Below are 16,366 nucleotides of genomic sequence, written 5' to 3' on the forward strand. Positions count from 1 at the left end.
AATTACGGGGGGGGACTTTAACGCGGTGCTGGACCCAGCACTGGACCGTTCTAGGTCCAGGACGGGTAAGAGGCCGACTGCGGCCAAGGTGCTCCGGGGGTTTATGGACCAGATGGGGGGAGTGGATCCATGGAGGTTTGTCAGGCCCCAGGCCAGGGAATTTTCATTCTTTCCCCACGTCCATAGAGCCTACTCCCGGATAGATTTTTTCATTTTGAGCAGGGCGCTAATCCCAAAAGTGGAGGGAATGGAATATTCGTCCATAGCCATCTCGGACCACGCCCCGCATTGGGTGGAGCTGGAGTCGGGGGAGGAGAGGGACCAGCGCCCGCTGTGGCGCCTTGATGTGAGACTGTTGGTGGATGAGGGGGTGTGCGGGCGGGTGCGGGGGTGTATTGAAAGATACTTGGAGGCCAATGACAATGGGGAGGTGCAGGTGGGGGTAGTCTGGGAGGCATTGAAGGCGGTGGTCAGGGGAGAGCTAATCTCCATTAGGGCCCACAGGGAGAAGAGAGATTGGAGGGAGAGGGAGAGGTTGGTGGGGGAGATTTTAAGGGTGGACAGGAGTTATACAGAGGCCCCCGAGGAGGGGCTACTTAGGGAGTGACGGACCCTCCAGACGGAATTCGACCTGATGACCACGGGGAAAGCAGAGGCACAGTGGTGGAAAGCGCAAGGGGCGGTTTATGAGTATGGGGAGAAGGCGAGTCGGATGCTGGCACATCAGCTTCGTAAGAGGGAGGCAGCGAGGGAGATTGGTGGAGTTAGGGATAGAGGGGGGAATACTGTGCGGAGTGCGGTGAGAATAAACAAGGTATTTAGGGACTTCTATGCGATCTATACAGGTCTGAGCCCCCAGCGGGGAGGAGGGGATGCGACGATTCCTAAATCAGATGAGGTTCCCGAGGGTGGAGAAGGAGCAGGTGGCTGGATTGGGGGCACCGATTGGGCTGGAGGAGATGGTTAAAGGATTGGGGAACATGTAGGCGGGAAAGGCCCCGGGGCCGGATGGGTTCCCGGTTTAATTTTATAGGAAATATGTGGACCTGCTGGGCCCATTGCTTGTGAGGACTTTTAATAAGGCGAAGGAGGAGGGGACCTTGCCCCCAACAATGTCCAGGGCGCTGATTTCTTTGATCTTGAAGCGAGACAAGGATACATTGCAATGTGGGTCGTCTCGACCGATCTCGCTCCTCAATGTTGACGCTAAGTTGCTGGTGAAGGTGCTGGCTACGAGAATTGAGGACTATGTCCCGGGGGTGATTCATGAGGACCCGACGGGATTTGTGAAGAGTAGGCAGCTAAATACAAATGTGCAGAGGCACCTCAATGTGATTATGATGCCCTCGGTGGAGGGGGAAGCGGAGGTAGTGGCAGCTATGGACGCAGAGAAGGCCTTTGATCGGGTGGAGTGGGAGTATCTTTGGGAAGTGTTGCGGAGGTTTGGGTTCAGGGAGGGGTTCATCATTTGGGTCATACTGCTATATAGAGCCCCGGTGGCGAGTGTGGCTACGAACCGGCGGAGGTCGGAGTACTTTCGGCTGTACCAGGGGACGAGACAGGGGTGACCCTTATCCCCCTTGTTGTTTGCACTGGAAATTGAGCCGCTGGCCATGGCACTGAGCGAGTCTAGGAAATGGAGGGGATTGGTTCGGGGGGGGGCGAACACCGGGTGTCGTTGTATGCCGATGACCTGTTGTTGTATGTTGCGGATCCAGTAGAGGGAATGGCGGAGGTCATGCGGATCCTAAGGGAGTTTGGAGACTTTTCGGGGTATAAACTCAACGTGGGGAAGAGTGAGCTCTTTGTGGTGCACTCAGGGGACCAGGGAAGGGGAATAGACAAGTTACCGCTGAAGAGGGCGAAAAGGAGCTTTCGGTACCTGGGGATCCAAGTAGCTAGGAGTTGGGGGACCCTGCACAAGCTTAATTTGACGCGGTTGGTGGAGCAGATGGAGGAGGATTTTAAAAGATAGGATATGCTGCCGCTCTCACTGGCGGGTAGGGTGCAGTCCGTCAAAATGACGGTCCTCCCGAGGTTTCTCTTTGTGTTCCAGTGCCTTCCCATTTTGATCTCCAAGGCCTTTTTCAAACGGGTAAGCAGGAGCATCACGGGATTTGTGTGGGCGAATAAGACCCCGAGGGTGAAGAGGGTGTTTCTGGAGCGCAGCAGGGACAGGTGGGGGGGCTGGCACTGCCGAATTTGTGTATCTATTATTGGGCAGCCAATGTGGCGATGATCCGAAAGTGGGTAATGGAGGGAGAGGGGGTGGCGTGGAAGAGGTTAGAGATGGCGTCCTGTGTGGGCACGAGCCTGAGGGCGCTGGTGAAGGCACCGCTGCCGCTCTTGCCGACAAGGTACACCATGAGTCCGGTGGTGGCGGCAACGCTGAAGATCTGGGGGCAGTGGAGGCGACACAGGGGCGAGGTGGGGGCCTCAGTTTGGTCCCCGATTCGGGAGAACCATCATTTCGTCCCGAGAAGGATGGATGGGGGGTTTCGGAGCTGGCATCGGGCAGGGATTAGAAGAATGGGGGACCTGTTCATCGATGGGACGTTTGCGAGCCTAGGGGCGCTGGAGGAGAAGTTTGGGCTACCCCCGGGAAATACTTTCAGGTACATGCAAGTGAGGGCGTTTGTGAGGCGGCAGGTGAGGGAATCCCCGCTGCTTCCGGCACGTGGGATTCAGGGTAGGGTGATCTCGGGTGTATGGGTTGGAGAAGGCAAGGTTTCGGCGATTTATCAGGAGCTGCAGGAAGAGGAGGAGGCCTCGGGGAGGGGTTAAAGGGCAAGTGGGAGGAGGAGCTTGGGGAGAAGATAGATGAGGGTCTGTGGGCTGATGCCCTGAGTAGTGTTAATTCTTCCTCCTCTTGGGCCAGGCTCAGCCTAATACAGTTCAAGGTTACTCACAGAGCGCATATGACAGGGGCGAGGTTGAGTAGGTTCTTTGGAGTGGAGGACAGGTGTGGGAGGTGCTCGGGGAGCCCGGCAAATCACATCCATATGTTCTGGTCGTGCCCGGCACTGGATGGGTTTTGGAGGGCTTTTGCGAGGACTATGTCCAAGGTGGTGAATGCCCGGGTCAAGCCGAGCTGGGGATTAGCATTATTTGGGGTATCAGACGAGCCGGGAGTGCAGGAGGCGAAAGAGGCCGGTATTCTGGCCTTTGCGTCCCTGGTAGCCCGGCGGAGGATTTTGCTACTTGTGGTAGTATCAGGTATTGCAGTACCCGAGAGGCTGTAGACCATTGGGTAAGCCTAGCAGCTTACCATTGGCTGTTTGGTATGTGGCTCCGCCCTGACAGGCGGGGTATAAGAACAGGTGCCATCCCAGCAGCCCTCATTCTGTACCGAAGCTGCTGGGGAACAGATCTAGTCTATTAAAGTCTTCAGTTATGATACAACCTCGTCTTTGAGTTTAATTGATCGTGCATCACTACTATGGAAGGATGCGAAGCCCCCTAGTGTGGAAGCTTGGATCAATGACATGGCAGGGTTCATCAAGCTGGAGAGGATAAAGTTTGCCTTGCGAGGGTCTGTGCAAGGATTCCTCAGGCGAGGGCAACCGTTCCTAGACTATCTCGCGGAGCATTAGGAGGGCATCAGCAGCAGCAGCCCAGGGGCGGGGGGGGGGTTTGTCTTGGGGTGGCGTTTGGGTTAAGGTGGGGTTTTTTCTCCTATTTGTGCTTTTTACTGTTATATGGGGGGTTACTGTATATGGGGGAAATCCAATGTATAATTTCTACTTGTGTTCTTGTTGCTTTCTTTTTGTTGGGGGAGGGCTTGTTGAAAATTTGTTGAAAAACTTATATATTTTTTTAAAAAAGAAAGGATTGGAAAGGTTCATCCTTACCCTGCAAACGCTGCTGGAACACGTAGCGCTCGAAACTTTCATTCACCTCTACGCTGCAGTGAGTGTCAAATTTGAGGAGAAACATCTTGAACTTCATCTTGTCTTCGACATCTGCAAAGGTGAGAGAGTTGAAAATGTGGATAGCATGGTCCCCGGCCGCGGAGAGGAGAAGAGCAATCTTTCTGGTGTCCGAGGCGTCCTCCCTGTCCGTGGCTTCGAGGAAGAGCTGGAAGCGCTGTTTGAAAATCTTCCAGTTGACCCCGAGGTTGCCGGCGATGCCGAGCGGCGGCGGCAGTCTGATGTTGTCCATGTTGCAGGATGTCGGAATGCTGGCGGAAGGCAGATCACTTGCAGGTAGGTCTAAGAAGTGCTAGTATGGAACCACTCCTGGTATCATGATGTGTTGGGTGTTCTGGATCACATACAGGTCACCAACACTTAAAGTAGCGCAACGCTATTTTTTTAAAAGGTTAACTATTTGAACATACTTGAACTGTGGGTAAATACGATACTAGCTTTAACTAAAGACCTTTACCTTGTCCGAACCACTTGATGCACTCAGCACATGGTGAATGTCTGTGTTGCAGGCTGTGAGCTCTGTGCTCCTAGCTAGCTGCTACTCGAATGAGCGGGAACTCTGATGCCCCCAGTCTTTATAGTGCGTGTGCTCTCACTGGTAATTGGCTGCGGTGTTGTGTATGTTGATTGGTCCCACTGTGTGTCCATCAGTGTGTGTCTGCACCATGATATACTGCTGTATATTATGACAATACCCTCATCATCAAGTGCACCGCTGAGGAGGAAGCTACCCTGACATGACAGAGAATCAGTGCCATAGCTGACGGCACGTTGCTCAGGAGTTGGTATCTGAATTTGTGACCTTGTTGAGAACATAAGAACATAAGAACTAGGAACAGGAGTAGGCCATCTGGCCCCTCGAGCCTGCTCCGCCATTCAATGAGATCATGGCTGATCTTTGTGGACTCAGCTCCACTCTCCGGCCTGTTCACCATATCCCCGAATCCCTTTATTCTTTAGAAAGGCATCTATCTTTTTCTTAAAAACGGTCAAAGAAGGAGCCTTAACTGCTTCACTGGGCAAGGAATTCCAGAGATTCACAACCCTTTGGGTGAAGAAGTTCCTCCTAAACTCGGTCCTAAATCTACTTCCCCTTATTTTGAGGCTATGCCCCCTAGTTCTGCTTTCCCCGACCAGTGGAAACAACCTGCCCGCATCTATCCTATCTATTCCCTTCATAATTTTATATGTTTCAATAAGATCCCCCCGCATCCTTCTAAACTCCAATGAGTACAGTCCCAGTCTACTCAACCTCTCGTCATAATCTAATCCCCTCAACTCTGGGATCAACCTAGTGAATCTCCTCTGCACGCCCTCCAGTGCCAATATGTTCTTTCTCAGGTAAGGAGACAACCAAAACTGAACACAATACTCCAGATGTGGCCTCACCAACACCTTATACAATTGCAGCATAACCTCCCTAGTCTTGAACTCCATCCCTCTAGCAATGAAAGACAAAACTCGATTAGCCTTCTTCATCACCTGTTGCACCTGCACACCAACTTTTTGCGACTCGTGCACCAGCACACCCAGGTCCCTCTGCACAGCAGCATGTTTTAACATCTTACCGTTTAAATAATAATCCATTCTGCTGTTATTCCTCCCAAAATGGATAGCCTCACACTTGGCAACATTGAATTCCATCTGCCAGACCCTAGCCCATTCACCTAACCTATCTAAATTCTTCTGCAGACTTCCGGTATCCTCTGCCCTTTTTGCTTTACCACTCATCTTAGTGTCGTCTGCAAACTTTGACACATTGCACTTGGTCCCCAACTCCAAATCGTCTATGCAAATTGTGAACAACTGCGGGCCCAACACTGATCCTTGAGGGACCCCACTAGTTACAGGTTGCCAACCAGAGAAACACCCATTTATCCCCACTCTCTGCTTTCTGTTAGTTAACCAATCCTCTACCCATGCTACCATTTTACCCTCAATGCCATGCATCTTTAGTTTATGCAGCAACCTTTTGTGTTGCACTTTGTCAAAAGCTTTCTGGAAATCCAGATGTACCACATCCATTGGCTCCCCGTTATCTACTGCACTGGTAACGTCATCAAAAAATTCTACCAAATTAGTCAGACACGACCTACCCTTTGTGAACCCATGCTGCGTCTGCCCAATGGGGCAATTTCCCTCCAGGTGCCCCGCTATTTCCTCCTTAATGATAGATTCCAGCATTTTCCCTACAACCGAAGTTAAGCTTACCTGCCTATAATTACCCGCTTTCTGCCGACCTCCTTTTTTAAACAAAGGTGTCACGTTTGCTACTTTCCAATCCTCTGGGACCACCCCAGAGTCTAGTGAATTTTGATAAATTATCACTAGGGCGTTTACAATTTCCCTAGCCATCTCTTTTAACACTCTGGGATGCATCCCGTCAGGGCCAGGAGACTTGTCTACCTTTAGCCCCATTAGCTTGCCCAATACTGCCTCCTTAGTGATTACAATCATCTCAAGGTCCTCACCTATCATATCTTTGAGTAGAAGAAGTCAGACTTAGCAGTGCTGCTTGAGGCATGATCAATTTGGCTGGAGACAAAGTTGAATTCAAACTGAGGCTTTATTAGTCTCTGAAGTGTGGCCTCCTACAGCAGCTGACAAAATGGCTGCGAGCTGAAGGCCACGCGTATTTATAACCCGGCTCCTGGGCGGAGCTAGCATGCAGGGGCCCAGGTGAACCTATAGTACAGGTTCTACCGTACAACCCTTAATATAGGAACACAGTGGTTTACCACATTCACCCCCTGTTAAAATTGAGTCCGGCGGGGATGGTGGATAACTATATACAATTCGCAATTTTTAATATTTACAGAACAGTGAAAAAAAAATGTCTCTGATCATCCGGTGGGCCGGTCAGTGGTTTAGCCGGTCTGGCGCCTTGATCGTCCTCTGGGATCGATGAAGTGGAGCCGGCGATGTTGGTGCTGTCATGGTCGAAGTTGACTCTGGGAGCGTGCCAAAATCCTCTTAATCAACATGGGTGGGCAGGGGGAGGACGGACAGTCCTGGGGGGTGATGGGGGCGGCGGAGGGGGGGGAGGGTGGCGACGGGGGTGGTGTGGGGACAGAACCTGCTGGTGCCAGGTCCCTGAGGGAGACAGTATCCTGGCGGCCATCGGGGAATGCCACGTAGGCGCACTGTGGGTTCGCGTGGAGCAGGTGTACCCTTTCCACCAACGGGTCCGCCTTGTGGAGCCGCACATGTTTACGGAGAAGCACGGTTCCCGGAGCTGTGAGCCAAGTTGGGAGTGATGCACTGGATGTGGACTTCCTGGGGAAGGCAAAAAGACGTTCATGCAGTGTACTGTTAGTAGCAGTGCAAAGTAATGAGCGAATGGAATGTAATGCATCAGGGAGGACCTCTTGCCAGCGGGAGGCCAGGGGTTTCTGGACCGTAGGGCCAGCTGGGTGGCCCTCCATAACCGTTCCATTCTCCCTTTCTACCTGTCCATTTCCCCGGGGGTTGTAGCTCGTCATTCTGCTGGTGGCGATACCCCTGCTGAGCAGGAACTGACGTAGCTCATCACTCATGAATGAGGATCCTCTGTCACTGTGGATGTAGGCGGGGAAGCCGAACACAATGAAGATAGAATTAAGGGCTTTAATGACGGCGGCAGACGTCATGTCGGGGCATGGGATGGCGAAGGGAAAACGGGAGTATTCATCGATCACACTGAGGAAATACGTGTGTCGGTCGGAGGAGGGGAGGGGGCCTTTGAAATCCACGCTGAGGCGTTCAAAGGGGCGGGAGGCCTTCACCAGGCGCGCGCCCTTCACCAGGCGCGCGCAGTCCGACCGGTAGATGTGCGGTTTGCACTCCGCACAGGCCTGGCAGTCCTTGGTGATCTTACTTCCTCGACGGAGTAGGGCAAATTTTGTGCCTTAATGAAGCGGTACAACCGAGTGACCCCTTGGTGACAAAGGCTGTCGTGCAGGATCCGGAGTCGGTCTACCTGTGCGCTGGCACATGTACCTCGGGATAGGGCGTCTGGGGGTTCGTTGAGTTTGCCAGGGCGATACTTAATCTCGTAGTTATAGGTGGAGAGCTCGATTCTCCACCGCAAGATTTTGTCATTTTTGATCTTGCCCCGCTGTGTGTTGATGAACATGAAGGTTACCAACCGTTGGTCAGTGAGGAGAGTGAATCTCCTGCCGGCCAGGTAATGCCTCCAGTGTCGCACAGCTCAACGATAGCCTGGGCCTCCTTTTCGATGGATGAGTGCCAAATTTCGGAGGCATGGAGGGTGCGGGAAAAGAATGCCACGGGCCTGCCTGCCTGGTTGAGGGTGGCGGCAAGGGCGACGTCCGATGCGTCGCTTTCTACTTGGAAAGGAAGTGTTTCGGCTACAGCGTGCATTCCAGCTTTGGCAATATCTGCTCAGATCCGGGCGAAGGCCTGTTGGGCCTCGGCCGTCAGGGGGAAATGAGTGGACTGTATGAGTGGGCGGGCCTTGTCCGCATAGTTTGGGACCCACTGAGCGTAATACGAGAAGAACCCCAGGCAGGGTTTGAGGGTCTTGGGGCAGTGGGGGAGGGGAAGCTCCATGAGGGGGCGCATGCGGTAGGGATCGGGCCCCAGAACTCCGTTCTGGACCACGTAGCCGAGGATAGCTACGCGGTTTGTACGGAACCTTGTTGTACGTGAGGTTGAGGAGAGTGGCGGTGAGGAGAAATTTAGCGAGGTTTGCGTCATGGTCCTGCTGATCATGGCCGCAGATGGTCACATTGTCTAGGTACGGAAACGTGGCCCGCAAGCCGCACCGGTCGACCATTCGGTCCATCTCCCTTTGGAAGACCAAAACCCCATTGGTGACGCCGAAGGGGACCCGAAGGAAGTGATGTAGCCGGCCGTCTGCCTCAAAGGTGGTGTATGGCCAGTCCGATTTGCAGATGGGCCCTTTGGATTTCGGCGGCAGCGGTGCGCAGGGGCCTTCTGGGAGGTGAGTAGTGTATTTAAAAAGCCTTACCTTTACAGGAGCAGCCCTTTGGATTTCGGCGGCAGCGGTGCGCAGGGGCCTTCTGGGAAGTGAGTACTTAGTTTAAAAAACCCTTACCTTTACAGGAGCAGCCCTTTGGATTTCGGCAGCAGCGGTGCGCAGGGGCCTTCTGGGAGGTGAGTAGTGTATTTAAAAAGCCTTACCTTTACAGGAGCAACCCTTTGGATTTCGGCGGCAGCGGTGCGCAGGGGCCTTCTGGGAGGTGAGTACTTAGTTTAAAAAACCCTTACCTTTACAGGAGCAGCCCTTTGGATTTCGGCGGCAGCGGTGTGCAGGGGCCTTCTGGGAGGTGAGTACTTAGTTTAAAAAACCCTTACCTTTACAGGAGCAGCCCTTTGGATTTCGGCGGCAGCGGTGCGCAGGGGCCTTCTGGGAGGTGAGTAGTGTATTTAAAAAGCCTTACCTTTACAGGAGCAGCCCTTTGGATTTCGGCGGCAGCGGTGCGCAGGGGCCTTCTGGGAGGTGAGTACTTAGTTTAAAAAACCCTTACCTTTACAGGAGCAGCCCTTTGGATTTCGGCGGCAACGGTGCGCAGGGGCCTTCTGGGAGGTGAGTAGTGTATTTAAAAAGCCTTACCTTTACAGGAGCAGCCCGTTGGATTTCGGCGGCAGCGGTGCGCAGGGGCCTTCTGGGAGGTGAGTAGTGTATTTAAAAAGCCTTACCTTTACAGGAGCAGCCCTTTGGATTTTGGCGGCAGCGGTGCGCAGGGGCCTTCTGGGAGGTGAGTAGTGTATTTAAAAAGCCTTACCTTTACAGGAGCAGCCCGTTGGATTTCGGCGGCAGCGGTGCGCAGGGGCCTTCTGGGAGGTGAGTAGTGTATTTAAAAAGCCTTACCTTTACAGGAGCAGCCCTTTGGATTTCGGCGGCAGCGGTGTGCAGGGGCCTTCTGGGAGGTGAGTACTTAGTTTTAAAAACCCTTACCTTTACAGGAGCAGCCCTTTGGATTTCGGCGGCAGCGGTGCGCAGGGGCCTTCTGGGAGATGAGTAGTGAATTTAAAAAGCCTTGCCTGGTCCCGTGTCTGTTCTTCTTTTCTGTTTTATTTGTTTTTATATAAGGCGGGAACCGGAAGTTCGACCTCTGGCAAGTCCCCCCCCCCCCCCCCCCCCAACCAATAAATTCTGGTGGAGAGGAAACCCGAGACACTACACGTGTAGTGTCTCCCACCCGCCCTCCTCCTCTAACCTAATAATAAGACCCATTGGTGTAAGGTAAGTGCCATATTATATTATTATTATATTATTAGCATTGTGCAGGTCAAGGATCGGAGGTGGAGGAGCAGTCTCTGTCAGCGATTGAACCTGAGAACATCTCAGACACTCAGAAGGTAAGAAGGTAAGTAAGTGATTTTTACTTTTATACCTTTTTTCAAATTGTGTGTGTCGGGGGGAAACTGAAGTGACATCACAGAAAAGCTGTGGCCAGAGTTTCTGGTTGGGATTCTAACCTAAATTTTTAAAAAAATTTGAGTATTTGGGAACTAATTAAACATAATAACTTAATTATAATTTAGAGGATATCTAAGCCAGAGATCGGAGAGTATTATAGTTAGCTATCGCATTTCTATTAGAAATCTAGTGCTAGGAAACAGATAGTTGACAGTAACTTTGCAATTTTAAAAAAAGTATTTAAAAAAAAAAAAGACAAATTTTAATTTTAATTAATTGACGTAATGTCAGTTAGAGGGGTGCTGTGCTCTGACTGTGAGATGTGGCAGGTCCGGGAGGCTTCCAGCGTCCCGGATGGCTTCATCTGCAGAAAGTGCACCCAACTGCAGCTCCTCACAGACCGCATGGTTCGGTTGGAGCAGCAATTGGATGCACTTAGGAGCATGCAGGTGGCGGAAAGCGTCATAGATCGCAGTTATGTAAATGTGGTCACACCCAAGGTGTAGGCAGAGAAATGGGTGACCACCAGAAAGGGCAGGCAGTCAGTGCAGGAATCCCCTGTGGTTGTCCCCCTCTCGAACAGATATACCCCTTTGGATACTGTCGGGGGGGATAGCCTATCAGGGGAAAACAGCAGCAGCCAGAGCAGTGGCACCACGGCTGGCTCTGATGTTCAGAAGGGAGGGTCAAAGCGCAGAAGAGTAATAGTAATAGGGGACTCTATAGTCAGGGGCACAGATAGGCGCTTCTGTGGACGTGAAAGAGACTCCAGGATGGTATGTTGCCTCCCTGGTGCCAGGGTCCAGGATGTCTCCGAACGGGTAGAGGGAATCCTGAAGGGGGAGGGCAAACAGGCAGAGGTCGTTGTACATATTGGTACTAACGACATAGGCAGGAAGGGGCATGAGGTCCTGCAGCAGGAGTTCAGGGAGCTAGGCAGAAAGTTAAAAGACAGGACCTCGAGGGTTGTAATCTCGGGATTACCCCCTGTGCCACGTGCCAGTGAGGCTAGAAATAGGAAGATAGAGCAGACAAACACGTGGCTAAACAGCTGGTGTAGGAGGGAGGGTTTCCGTTATCTGGACCACTGGGAGCTCTTCCGGGGCAGGTGTGACCTGTATAAGATGGACGGGTTGCATCTAAACCGGAGAGGCATAAATATCCTGGCCGCGAGGTTTGCTAGTGTCACACGGGAGGGTTTAAACTAGTATGGCAGGGGGGTGGGCACGGGAGCAATAGGTCAGAAGGTGAGAGCATTGAGGGAGAGCTAGGGAATAGGGACAGTGTGGCTCTGAGGCAGAGCAGACGGGGAGAAGTTGCTGAACACAGCGGGTCTGGTGGCCTGAAGTGCATATGTTTTAATGCAAGGAGCATTACGGGTAAGGCAGATGAACTTAGAGCTTGCATTACTACTTGGAACTATGATGTTGTTGCCATTACAGAGACCTGGTTGAGGGAAGGGCAGGATTGGCAGCTAAACGTTCCAGGATTTAGATGTTTCAGGCGGGATAGAGGGGGATGTAAAAGGGGAGGCGGAGTTGCGCTACTTGTTCGGGAGAATATCACAGCTATACTGCGAGAGGACACCTCAGAGGGCAGTGAGGCTATATGGGTAGAGATCAGGAATAAGAAGGGTGCAGTCACAATGTTGGGGGTATACTACAGGCCTCCCAACAGCCAGCGGGAGATAGAGGAGCAGATAGGTAGACAGATTTTGGAAAAGAGTAAAAACAACAGGGTTGTGGTGATGGGAGACTTCAACTTCCCCAATATTGACTGGGACTCACTTAGTGCCAGGGACTTAGACGGGGCGGAGTTTGTAAGGAGCATCCAGGAGGGCTTCTTAAAACAATATGTATACAGTCCAACTAGGGAAGGGGCGGTACTGGACCTGGTATTGGGGAATGAGCCCGGCCAGGTGGTAGATGTTTCAGTAGGGGAGCATTTCGGTAACAGTGACCACAATTCAGTAAGTTTTAAAGTACTGGTGGACAAGGATAAGAGTGGTCCGAGGATGAATGTGCTAAATTGGGGGAAGGCTAATTATAACAATATTAGGCGGGAACTGAAGAACATAGATTGGGGGCGGATGTTTGAGGGCAAATCAACATCTGACATGTGGGAGGCTTTCAAGTGTCAGTTGAAAGGAATACAGGACAGGCATGTTCCTGTGAGGAAGAAAGATAAATACAGCAATTTTCGGGAACCTTGGATGACGAGTGATATTGTAGGCCTCGTCAAAAAGAAAAAGGAGGCATTTGTCAGGGCTAAAAGGCTGGGAACAGACGAAGCCTGTGTGGCATATAAGGAAAGTAGGAAGGAACTTAAGCAAGGAGTCAGGAGGGCTAGAAGGGGTCATGAAAAGTCATTGGCAAATAGGGTTAAGGAAAATCCCAAGGCTTTTTACACGTACATAAAAAGCAAGAGGGTAGCCAGGGAAAGGGTTGGCCCACTGAAAGATAGGCAAGGGAATCTATGTGTGGAGCCAGAGGAAATGGGCGAGGTACTAAATGAATACTTTGCATCAGTATTCACCAAAGAGAAGGAATTGGTAGATGTTGAGTCTGGAGAAGGGGGTGTAGATAGCCTGGGTCACATTGTGATCCAAAAAGACGAGGTGTTGGGTGTCTTAAAAAATATTAAGGTAGATAAGTCCCCAGGGCCTGATGGGATCTACCCCAGAATACTGAAGGAGGCTGGAGAGGAAATTGCTGAGGCCTTGACAGAAATATTTGGATCCTCGCTGTCTTCAGGGGATGTCCCGGAGGACTGGAGAATAGCCAATGTTGTTCCTCTGTTTAAGAAGGGTAGCAAGGATAATCCCGGGAACTACAGGCCGGTGAGCCTTACTTCAGTGGTAGGGAAATTACTGGAGAGAATTCTTCGAGACAGGATCTACTCCCATTTGGAAGCAAATGGACGTATTAGTGAGAGGCAGCACGGTTTTGTGAAGGGGAGGTCGTGTCTCACTAACTTGATAGAGTTTTTCGAGGAGGTCACTAAGATGATTGATGCAGGTAGGGCAGTAGATGTTGTCTATATGGACTTCAGTAAGGCCTTTGACAAGGTCCCTCATGGTAGACTAGTACAAAAGGTGAAGTCACACGGGATCAAGGGTGAACTGGCAAGGTGGATACAGAACTGGCTAGGCCATAGAAGGCAGAGGGTAGCAATGGAGGGATGCTTTTCTAATTGGAGGGCTGTGACCAGTGGTGTTCCACAGGGATCAGTGCTGGGACCTTTGCTCTTTGTAGTATATATAAATGATTTGGAGGAAAATGTAACTGGTCTGATTAGTAAGTTTGCAGACGACACAAAGGTTGGTGGAATTGCGGATAGCGATGAGGACTGTCTGAGGATACAGCAGGATTTAGATTGTCTGGAGACTTGGGCGGAGAGATGGCAGATGGAGTTTAATCCGGACAAATGTGAGGTAATGCATTTTGGAAGGGCTAATGCAGGTAGGGAATATACAGTGAATGGTAGAACCCTCAAGAGTATTGAAAGTCAAAGAGATCTAGGAGTACAGGTCCACAGGTCATTGAAAGGGGCAACACAGGTGGAGAAGGTAGTCAAGAAGGCATATGGCATGCTTGCCTTCATTGGCCGGGGCATTGAGTATAAGAATTGGCAAGTCATGTTGCAGCTGTATAGAACCTTAGTTAGGCCACACTTGGAGTATAGTGTTCAATTCTGGTCGCCACACTACCAGAAGGATGTGGAGGCTTTAGAGAGGGTGCAGAAGAGATTTACCAGAATGTTGCCTGGTATGGAGGGCATAAGCTATGAGGAGCGATTGAATAAACTCGGTTTGTTCTCACTGGAACGAAGGAGGTTGAGGGGTGACCTGATAGAGGTATACAAAATTATGAGGGGCATAGACAGAGTGGATAGTCAGAGGCTTTTCCCCAGGGTAGAGGGGTCAATTACTAGGGGGCATAGGTTTAAGGTGAGAGGGGCAAGGTTTAGAGTAGATGTACGAGGCAAGTTTTTTACGCAGAGGGTAGTGGGTGCCTGGAACTCACTACCGGAGGAGGTAGTGGAAGCAGGGACGATAGGGACATTTAAGGGGCATCTTGACAAATATATGAATAGGATGGGAATAGAAGGATACGGACCCAGGAAGTGTAGAAGATTGTAGTTTAGTCGGGCAGTATGGTCGGCACGGGCTTGGAGGGCCGAAGGGCCTGTTCCTGTGCTGTACATTTCTTTGTTCTTTGTTCTTTGTATGGGGAGCTGGTGGTAAGTGGATTTCAGGTCCACCATTGAGAAGACCCGGTACTGTACAATCTGGTTAACCATGTCAGATATGCATGGGAGGGGGTTCGCGTCAAGCTGCGTGTACCTGTTGATGGTCTGGCTGTAGTCCATGGCCATTTGATTTTTCTCCCCAGACTTAACCACTACCACTTGAGCTCTCCAGGGGCTGTTGCTGGCCTCGATGACTCCCTCCTGAAGCAACCGCTGGACCTCGGACCTGATGAAGGCCTTATCCTGGGTGCTGTACCGTCTGCTCCTGGTGGCGACGGGTTTGCAATCTGGAGTTAGATTGGCAAAGAGCGAAGGAGGATCGACCTTTAGGGTCGCGAGGTCGCACACAGTGAGGGGTGGTAAGGGTCCGCCGAATTTAAGGGTCAGGCTCTGGAGGTTGCACTGAAAATCCAGGCCAAGGATAAGTGCAGCGCAGAGGTTAGGGAGGACGTAAAGGCGAAAACCGTGGAACTCTACGCCTTGGACTGTGAGCGTGACCGTGCAGTACCCCCGGATCGCTACGCGATGGGATCCGGAGGCCAGGGAGATAATTTGATTGGTAGGGTGTACCTTAAGGGAGCAGCGCCTTACCGTATTTGGATGTACAAAGCTCTCGGTGCTCCCGAAGTCCAGTAGGCAGGAGGTCACGTGGCCATTGACTTTCACGCTGGTGGATGCGTTGGTCAGAGTGTGTGGTCTGGACTGGTCGATTACTATGAATGCGAGTCGTGGTTGATCGTCGGGTAGTGAGGCGGGCACTGCGTCGGGGTCCTGAAATACCGTTGGTCTCCGTGTGCTGCGGGGTGGACAAGGTGGCGGCGCCCAGAGGTCCTGGGGGTCACAAAATGGCGCCGCCCATGGAACGCATGTTGCGGGGGTGGAGCAAGATGGCGGCACCCATGAAACGCACGTGTTGTGCGGGGGAGACAATGCACCCATTGCGCGCACATGGCCTGGGGAGGACAGGAGGATAGCGGCACCCATTGTCCGTGACTGGGGGGAGTGGGGGCGACCACTGCCACTGAGTGGGCCTGGTGTGGGGGAGAAGATGGCGGCGCCCATTGCTCACACATGGCCTGGGGGGGAGGGGAGGATAGCGGCGCCCATTGTCCGTGACCGGGGGGAGTGGGGGCGACCGCTGCCGCTGAGTGGGCCTGGTGTGGGGGAGAAGATGGCGGCGCCCATTGCTCACACATGGCCTGGGGAGGAGGGGAGGATAGCGGCGCCCATTGTCCGTGACCGGGGGGGGGGGGGGGCGACCGCTGCCGCTGGGCGGGCCTGGCACACCGCTGCGTAGTGGCCCTTCTTCCCGCAGGCCTTACAAAGGGCAGCGCGGGCCGGGCAGTGTTGGCGGGGGTGTCTTTGTTGGCCGCAAAAATAGCACGGGGCCCCCCGGAGAACACTGGCTGGCGCATAGCGCAGGCGTACTGGGTGGGTAGCACCCCCGCTGGGGCGGCTGCCTGTGGGGCCCATGAAGCGTAGGAGGACTGGGCCGCGCGGTTGGGGACGTAGGACTTTACATTGCGCAAGGCGACCGTCATGTGGGATCAGAGCCCTCCAGAAATCCCCGATTGACTCACCAGGTAGTTGAGTACGCATTGCGAGCGCGTGTCTGGCGAAGAGCGTGTTCGTCTTCTGCTCATAACTCTCTATGAGTCGAGTCATAGCGTCAGCATACTTGGGCGCATCCCAGACCAGCGGGAAGATTTTAGAGTTGAGTCTGGAGTACAAGATTTGAATCTTCTGAGCCTCTGGAACAGGGGTTGGCGCCGTGTTGATATACGCTTCAAAACAAGCT

The sequence above is a fragment of the Scyliorhinus torazame genome, chromosome 16 (assembly GCF_047496885.1).
Source record: "Scyliorhinus torazame isolate Kashiwa2021f chromosome 16, sScyTor2.1, whole genome shotgun sequence".
In the NCBI taxonomy this organism is placed as follows: Eukaryota; Metazoa; Chordata; class Chondrichthyes; order Carcharhiniformes; family Scyliorhinidae; genus Scyliorhinus; species Scyliorhinus torazame.